The sequence below is a fragment of the Choristoneura fumiferana genome, chromosome 8, assembly GCF_025370935.1.
Source record: "Choristoneura fumiferana chromosome 8, NRCan_CFum_1, whole genome shotgun sequence".
Lineage (NCBI taxonomy): Eukaryota > Metazoa > Arthropoda > Insecta > Lepidoptera > Tortricidae > Choristoneura > Choristoneura fumiferana.
This window is the reverse complement of record NC_133479.1, coordinates 16,828,395-16,837,584: the sequence shown is the minus strand read 5'-3', so window position 1 is coordinate 16,837,584 and position 9,190 is coordinate 16,828,395. Positions and strand designations below refer to the sequence as shown.

At 36.8% G+C, this 9,190-nt stretch overlaps 1 protein-coding gene across 1 annotated transcript in view; it reads left to right on the top strand.

Annotated features, from left to right (window-relative positions):
• The first annotated feature begins 360 nt into the window (after nucleotides 1–360).
• Nucleotides 361–9,190, top strand: part of LOC141430660 (prolactin-releasing peptide receptor-like) — a 72,071-nt gene continuing 63,241 nt past the window's right edge. Inside the window, exon 1 of the mRNA XM_074091470.1 lies at nucleotides 361–540. The gene's annotated coding sequence lies outside the window, so the exon portion shown is untranslated. The remainder of the gene's footprint in view (nucleotides 541–9,190) is intronic.

Genomic DNA, 9,190 nt, shown 5'->3' with positions numbered 1-9,190 from the left:
AAATAAAAACATTGAAAACAACTACACAGCTTTTCTAAATTCAATATCATGGGGTGACAGGTAAGCAGAAGGAAACAAGTAGGTATATTTTGATCATGAAACTTGATTACTCGATTTAAGACGTGAGTTATCCGGGTCAATATACTTAATATAGGTAGGTATATCTTTAAGAAACTCTATAAAACCTTCTAGAGCTTGTATCTCAACTCATAATAATATATACTGTTGTGATTCATTGTTTAAAAACCAACCATCAATTCGTCAATTCATCATATCAAATCAGGAGTTGTGATGCGAAAAACTCTAAACGTATGTCAAGATTTTTATCACCGCCGTATCAGTTAGCTGTCAGTGGTAAACGTCAGTCTAACGCCCCGCATTGTAGAGGACGCACGGCTGCTCGGACAAGAAAGCGAATTTAAAAAGTTTCATTCGAAAATAGAAGTTCAGATTCCTTTTTCGAATTAGTGTTTGGTTTCGTTTTTGTGGCTGGCAGACTGGCTGGAAAGTTACGGATGGGAGTTTGATATTCTTTTATCGGTAAGTTTTGTCGAAGCTTTTTTGTTCTAAGATATAAACAGTATCGTCGTATCTGTATCGGATTGCGAATTTTATTAACTACCAGTTTTTATCATTCAGGTATACCACCATTTTTTTTAAATTAAACAGACCAAGGCACAAAACCTATTAATCTCACCAAAACGTGTGGTTTGCCGAAATAAAGTTTCAATTTCTTATTTAAAAAAAAAACGCAAAGTGAAAATAAATATCTATTAACAGGAGTGAGCTACATTATAAGTCTACTATCGAAAAAATATACTTAATATGGACCATATCGTAGAAAACTTAGGGTTCCCAATTTCACTTTATTGTATGAGAAACTTAACAATTATAAAGAATTGTAGCACTAGTAACTTTTATTAATAAAAATAGGGGCCTGCAGGGCTACTACGAAAGTCGAAAATTGAAGTTCGTGTCGTTAGGTCCATCTTAGTTAGGACACTTATACTAGAGAGCGAGAGGGACGGTACGATACGAACTACGATTTTCGAACTTCGGAGTAGGCCCCCTGGTGATAACCTAGTGGTTGCAAAATTTGACTACGAAGCTAGGGCCTCAAGATATCTACGATGTCCATCCATCCATCCATAGCAGCCCTTAATTCGTCCGTCTTCGGACATAGGCCTCCTCTCCATTTCTCCACGCCTGGCGATCGACAGCCATATGCATCCATCCTCCACCCGCCTGTCGGCAGATATCGTCCTTCCACCTCATTGGTGGTCTCCCTCTACTGCGAGTGTTTTCACGAGGTCTCCACTCCAGTGCTCGCCTCGCCCAACGATCGTGGTTCATCCTGGCAATGTGCCCTGCCCATCTCCACTTATTCCTCTCGATCTCTTCCACCACGTCCCGAACTTTAGTGACTCGTCTGATAGTGATCTACGTGATAGTGATCGTGTGTTAGTGATCTACGATGTGCCAGAGTCGAATTAGAAAGAGCTTATAGCGACACATCAGAAGCTACTAGTGTATCATAGCGTCCGCTTGGATAAAAGTGAAGACATGCGGGAACAACAAATCACATTGTTTAATAATAACTAGCTGTTGCCCACGGCTTTGGCTCCTTCCAGTTTTTTAAATTTTGCTTAGCACAAACCTTGTCCTCGCAATAACGAGCACAACAAAAAAAAACTTATGCCAATTCAACATCGACAAAAAAAAAGTAGAAACTTATAGACAAAAACAAAAATACATACCTCTAAGTATTTGTCAAGATCATCACCATCATTATTTCCTCAAACGGCATCATTTCGAAAACCCTTAAAAGCACTTACATTTTTAGACCTCCACGAAAACACATAAAATGTACTTTTATTCACAGAAGTCTTTTTTAATTTTTCCTTGGGAAAGTCTTAGACATATATGTATGCAGTTTGCCGATTCCAAAACCCAACTTAGAGGTACTTATCTGCCAGCGCACACAGCAATCGTGCGTGAGTTTGTTAGTCCTTCACGCTAAAATATCTGGAATGGATTGAATGACATTGGGTAAAAAAACGGCCAAGAGCGTGTCGGACACGCCCGAAATAGGGCTCGAAAAGATTAAGTAATACTTTTCTAAGGATTTCGTATTTCTCAAGAAAACTTAACCGTTATAGTTTTCCTTGTAAGTGGATTATTATTTCGAGAGGTTCAATTGTGTTCAGACTCAAATTTTCAGTTATAAAATTAGAAATATATCGTTTATTGTTTTTAAGTTGCTTAGGATATTATCACTGAAACATGTGATAAATACATTTTATTCTATTTTATCTTTTTTTCCACAATAACTTAAATTTTCTGCACAAAAGTCAGTTACGTGGTCAGGTTCGGATTATCCTTGACTACTTTGTAGTATTGTAAAAAATACAAGGTATAGAAAAACTTGCTGTTTAAAACATGGATTGAATGTTCATAATATGATATACCATGCATGCAAACATAAAAAAATTAGGACATTGATAAGACTATTTTTTTCTACATTTCCCGTTGTTCCAAAATACACCATCATTTTCGTAGCCACACTTATTAAGTAATATTTTAAACAAAAAAAGAGGTCAAACCTCCTGTAAATCCTTTTTTAACTATAAGCAACTTTGAAAATAAGACTGGGTCATTATGACGTATACTATTTATCGCAAGCCATAATTATTTATCTATAATTAATGTAATAAAGGTTCAGTTAGATTGGCGTCAAAGATCGAGCGTCATTTTCGTTACGGTTGCGACTTGGTGAGTATTGGGTAAATAAATATAATGTTTTACTGGTGCTGTGTCATTTGCAGTTAAGTTATTCAATATTGATTTCATTTGCTTCAAACCTATAGGATATTTACTGCAGAGCCGCGAAAGTAAGAACTTTTCAATTTCGTGGTCATCATTTTCGTGGTGCTATGGGCCACGAAACTGATTAAAGACCACGAAAAAAATGATTTTCCCTACAAGTAGGGAAAATACAGAACACTTTTTTATAGATTTTCTGCTTTTTACAGTGTAATCGTTTATGCCGTTATTGATTTAATTGATTTAAATGAAGAATGGTTGACCGTCAACAACATTTGCTCCAGGTGTGGTTATAGGAATTATGACCAGTGCGACGCCAATTTTGTTAACTGGCGAGAGGTTCAAGAATTATTTTGCCCTGAATGTATGTGTGAAATGTATATATCTAAATATTAAAAAAAAACTTCGTCATTTAGAGGAGCATTTTGTTGTGTTGTTTCGTTGTAACATAATTTCGTTCTGGTCTACCGTAGACCTGCACGGGGGGAAGGTATTGAAAGCTGTTTTGGTTTGTGAGTTGAAGTTATTAATCTTACTTTAATTAAATAATTTCTAGATAGTATTTAAAAGGTTACAAAAATGACAATTTGAAGTCGTTATTTTCGTGTTCAAGTTTTAATTTGTTTTTATATAGATATAGATTGTCTATTTCTGTTGATACCTGATTAATTAAATAATGCTTATTCGTTTTCTCATTATGATCGGATTTTCATTCAAATAGTACAATTATAAGATTTTAAAATAAACAAAATGTTCTTTTTCGTGGTCTCGGTGCTCATTTTTGTTACCGTTAAAATTGGATTTTTTCTTTTTTTAACCAAAATAAACTTTATCGATCTCTTATAATATAAAGCATCTTATCGGTACATATCCTTATGTTCAAAATAAAACAGACCACATCAAAATGTGTGTTTTTATTTCTGTAACATTTATCTTACACCTCGAATAATTACCCAAGTTTGCTATACTAACTACCATCCTGAATTATTTCAAATTTTTCCACCCACCAGTTTATATTTTAGAGAGGGTGCGGGGACGCTCGATTTTAATGAAAATTTGCATTTTAAAGTTGAATATTTCGCAAAAAAATCAATGAATCGAAAAGTCGTCTTAGCAAACCCCTAATGGTTTTTAAAGACCTATCCAATGATACCCCACACCATATATAGGGTTGGATGAGAAAAAAAATCACCCCCACTTCACGTCTATGGGAGGTAACATAAAATATTTTTTTTTATATATACCATTTTGTCGGCATAATTTACATTTATTTCCGTGCAAAATTACAGCTTTCTAGCATTGATAGTCCCTGAGCAAATCCGCGGACGGACAGACAGACAGACATGGCGAAACTATAAGGGTTCCGTTTTTGCCATTTTGGCTCCGGAACCCTAAAAAGGGTGTTACTAGGGCCAAAAGCTTTAGGCTCCATTACCACCAGAGATGTGCGAGGATGTGTCGCGAGGATTGTGTTTTTCATGAACCAATAGAATCGCTTCATTTACCTCGCCTCGCTACGCTCAGCTGTTTCCACCAGTAATGTGCTGTGCGGTGATAGATAAATGAAGCGATTCTATTGGTTCATGAATCATGAAAAACACATTTCTCGCAACACAATCCTTGCACATTTCTGGTGGAAACGTTTATAAATAAGGGTTTTAGAAGGGCCCGTGTGGTCATCATCCCAGCCTATATATGTCCCACTGCAGGGCACAGGCCTCCTCTCAGAATAAGAGGGATTGGGCAGTAGTTCCCATGCGGGGCCAGTGCGGGTTGGGAACTTCACACACACCGTTAAATTGCTTTGCAGGTTTGTGCAGGTTTCCTCACGATGTTTTTCCTTCACCGTAAAGCTCGTGGTAAATTTCAAATGTAATTCCGCACATGAATTTCTAAAAACTCAGAGGTGCGAGCCGGGGTTTGAACCCACAATCCTCTGCTTGAGAGGCCATAGGTCAAACCACTCAGCCACCACGGCTCTTTGACCCGTGTGGTATCGGGTTAGAATTACACCTTTCCATTTCTTCCGTGGATGTCGTAAGAGGCGACTGAGGATATAGGTTAAGGTATACCGTAGGCGACAGGCTAGCAACCTGTCACTATTGTACCGTTATTGTCAAACTGAAAACCTAAAATTGCTAAAAGCGGCTTCGAAGCAGTAACGTTTCGTGCCTACCCCATTTGGGAATACAGGCGTGATCGAAAATACAAACTGAGACATGGATGCACAGAAAAACCAGAAAAAGAGACCAGCGCTGGGAATCGAACCCAGGTCCTCAGCAATCCGTGCTGCGTGCTACAACCCCTACACCACCGCTGGACAGGCGTGATGTTTGTGTGTGTGTTTAGAAGGCCCAAAAGCTTTAGGCATGAATATCGATATCCTTGGCATGAACTAGATATCGCGAAATGCTGTCACCAATATCGACATCAAACAAATCTACTAATGTTGACGGTTATTTGACGACAGCGTATTTGCGAACCCATTAGCACCGAACTCAGCGATTCGGCGCCTCTAATTCTGTTTGCTATTGTCATAGTCCAACGCATAGTTTGTTTATGACTGTTTATTATAAGCGCGCTTGCTGTTAGCATGGTTATATACAGATTTTTCTTCAACGCCGAGCTCGTTGTAACTTTACAAAAGTAAAGTAAAAAGTAAAAGTATATGTAATTTCATTCTTGAGGGTTCCTTATTTTCCATTTCGATCAATACATTTTATGATTATGCTTTGATATCCCATTTTGATATTTACAGTGGAAAGGTTCTACACATTTCGATGCTACAGTGTTTGAATGTTCGTGTTTTTGTCTCTACCTATAATATTCGGATATCAAAGACTAAAGAACAATGCATTTATTTTTATGATGTGCAATCTACGTATCTCGCTGCCACATTTTTATCTAATCGGCTGGACGATTAAAAAAAAATCGTCAGAATAAAAAAAGTTTATTACAAAGTGGATCCAAGTTTTATTTATCTTTGATTTATCGGACGTATTAAATAGAACAGAACTGAGAGAAGATTTAAACTTTAAAGAAACAAGTAAGGATTAATAAAAAGGTTAATATTTATATACAAAATTGTATTCAAGATATGAAAACTACCAAAACAACATTATAGCATAATTTCTCACCATTATTAACACTATTTAAAAAATGTGGTTCTTCCTTTATTTAACTAGTTCAATGTTTATTAAAGGGTGAATTTTTATCATTATCTTTATATCATATCGAGGAATTCATTTTTTTCTTGGTTTTAATTAGAACTTTAATAACAAAATTACACTTTAAAAAAAATTCTCCACCGAATAAATGACGTATAAATTACTTTTTGCAAATTTACCCAAATATCATAGGTACCTATTCGTTAGGCTTATCTATACCCGGAAACGTCACTGTCATCTAACCAGACGTTTATCCGACATCGAGTTGACTTCCCAAGAAAAAGCAGTTGGAAACTTGCGTATTACCGGGTGAGTTCCAACTTCTGAACAAAGTTGATTGCAACTGGTGTCGGAGAATTGAATGAAAAGATGTTGTAAAATAAAAGTAAGTATAATACAAAACAAATATATACTAATTGATAAGTCAGCACTGCTCTTGGATCATCATATACGTCCCACTGCTGGGCACAGGCCTCCTCTCAGAATGAGAGGGCTTGGGCCGTAGTTCCCACGCGGGCTCAGTGCGGATTGGGAACATCACACACACCATCGAATTGTTTCGGACGTTTTTGCTCTTGGATATAAATAAAAAAAACACTGGGTTTTGACTGTGTAGGTAGGGAAACGGCAGGGTAAACAGTTTTCATCCATCACCAGCGACTGCTTCTATCTATTTTTAAAAGTCAAAATGTCAAAGGTTTTAATAATAAAAATAAATAAAAGTACAATATTTGAAATTTTGCACTCCTAAATCCAAAGCAAATATTATCGGATTTGGTTTTTTTATTTGCTCGAAAGCGCATGACATCGCGCAGCTTAACCGATTTCCGTTATTTATGGAATTTTGAAAAGCTGGAAAAACAAGACAGAGCGAGGTTCTGTCAGGGTAACGTATTAATCTGCTAAAATAATCCGGATTAATAATTTTATTGTAACTTTTTCTGCTGCCTGTACATTTTGCTGACTGTACATGCTACCAGATACTAAGTCGAAAATATAGTTTGTAATTTTTGACCGTTGAATAGAATAGAATAAATTTATTTGATGTAAAAAATAAACTTAAAACTAACGCTGCAAGTTAAATAAAAGCTTGAAAAATTAAAAATAAAGTGAATAGATAAAAATAAAATATAGGTAGTTTATTTGCCAGCAAACAAAATACAAAATAGTACCAATTGCCTATGTCCACCACACCAGGCTGAGCCTGTCACGTGGGGTCCGCTGCTGCTTACAGTTACTCACAGAGCAAATCTTGGTGGGAGCTAGTAGGTACGAAAATCGAAAATCGAAGTATCGTATCGTACCGTCCCTTTCACTCTGGTATTAAATAATATTAGCGTCAGCGAGACGGCAAGATACAAAGTTCTAATTTTGCACTTCGTAATATAGGGTCTGACGTTGCTTCCAAGCAAGATTGCGACAGTATAGAGATGCGTACATTTTAACGAAAGTAAAAGACGAAAAGAAAAAAGCCGTGGTGGCCTAGTGGTTTGACCTATCGCCTCTCAAACAGAGGGTCGTGGGTTCAAACCCCGGCTCGCACCTCTGAGTTTTTCGAAATTCATGTGCGGAATTACATTTGAAATTTACCACGAGCTTTGCGGTGAAGGAAAACATCGTGAGGAAACCTGCACAAACCTGCGAAGCAATTCAATGGTGCGTGTGAAGTTCCCAATCCGCACTGGGCCTGCGTGGGAACTATGGCCCAAGCCCTCTTGTTCTGAGAGGAGGCCTGTGCCCAGCAGTGGGACGTATATAGGCTGGGATGAAGATGAAGATGAAGAAAAGACGAAGAGACCACACGAAAGTTCTCACAAAACTTATTTGAAGTAACCCATATCTATGGTACAAACGTAATGTATGAATTGTAACATACGAAATACCTTGGTAATTTGCATGTAAATCCATACTAATACGAATATTATAAATGAGAAAGTGTGTGTGTTTGTGTGTTTGTATTTTTTATTCGACTGGATGGCAAACGAGCAAGTGGGTCTCCTGATGGTAAGAGATCACCACGGCCCATAAAAATTCGCAGGAAAAAGCTAGTAACTTATAAGTGATACCAAAACCTTTTAACCACCAATGCGTTGTCTTTCATACGTGCCCGTATCACGACCTTCACCGAAACAATACCCCTGGTGTTGCAGATGTTTATGGGCGGTGGTGATCTCTTACCATCAGGAGACCCACTCGCTCGTTTGCCATCCAGTCAAAAAAAAAAAAAAAAAAAAACAATATTGACATTTTGTCTTAATTATAAGACTGCGGCGAAATGAGCTGGATAATTTTTGTCTTAACTATAATTCAGGCAATGGAGGTTAAATGGTAAAACAATTGTTTGCATCTATACCTACATATAATAAAGCTGAAGAGGGTCGAAAGTCTGTACATGGAAGATATTCGAAAAAAAGTTGTCTGGGGATACTTAGAATCGATAACAGAACACGTTCCAACAGTTTTTAGAATTTTTGTCTGTTTGTCTGTTTATCTGTTTGTCGTTTATTTGACCGCGCATCACGTGAGAACGGCTGAACGGATTTTTATGCAAACTTTACTAATCTGACGAGAAAATCCCCGGCCAGGTTATAGGCTACAAAAATTCGACCCTTAGGGTATAAAAATTCAACCCTTAAAAGTGGAGGTAGCTACTACATTCGATTCGATTGAGTTAAGTTTCCACCTTCAAGTTTTCAAATACGTGCTATGACTATCAAGTACCCTGATAAACTAACAGATGGCGCTGAAATTAATAACGTTGTGACTCGAGTAAGCCACTGAGGAAGGATTTTGCCAAATTAACTCTAAGTTTAAAAGAGGGAGTACGGATATCAACAAATTTAATTGAATAATTTAATTGATTTACTAATACGACTAAAATTAAACGACAATAAAGTAATTGCCCACACATTGCAATGCCATCTTTTGGAGAACTGGGTAAACAGTAAATAACGGAGTAAACTAATAAAAAAGAGTTTACTTACATAGTACTTAGTTTTTTAGCATTAGAAAAAGGGTAAACAATCTTGACGAGTCTTTTTATTGAAAAACGTTTTGAAAAATAGTTGCTATTACTTTTATGATACCAAAAGCATGTAAATGATCATTATATCCTTGCTAATTGTTACTATTTGTTGTGACTTATTTGCAAAAGTTTTTTTCAATATAAAGACACATCAAGATCGCTTGCCTTCTTTCTA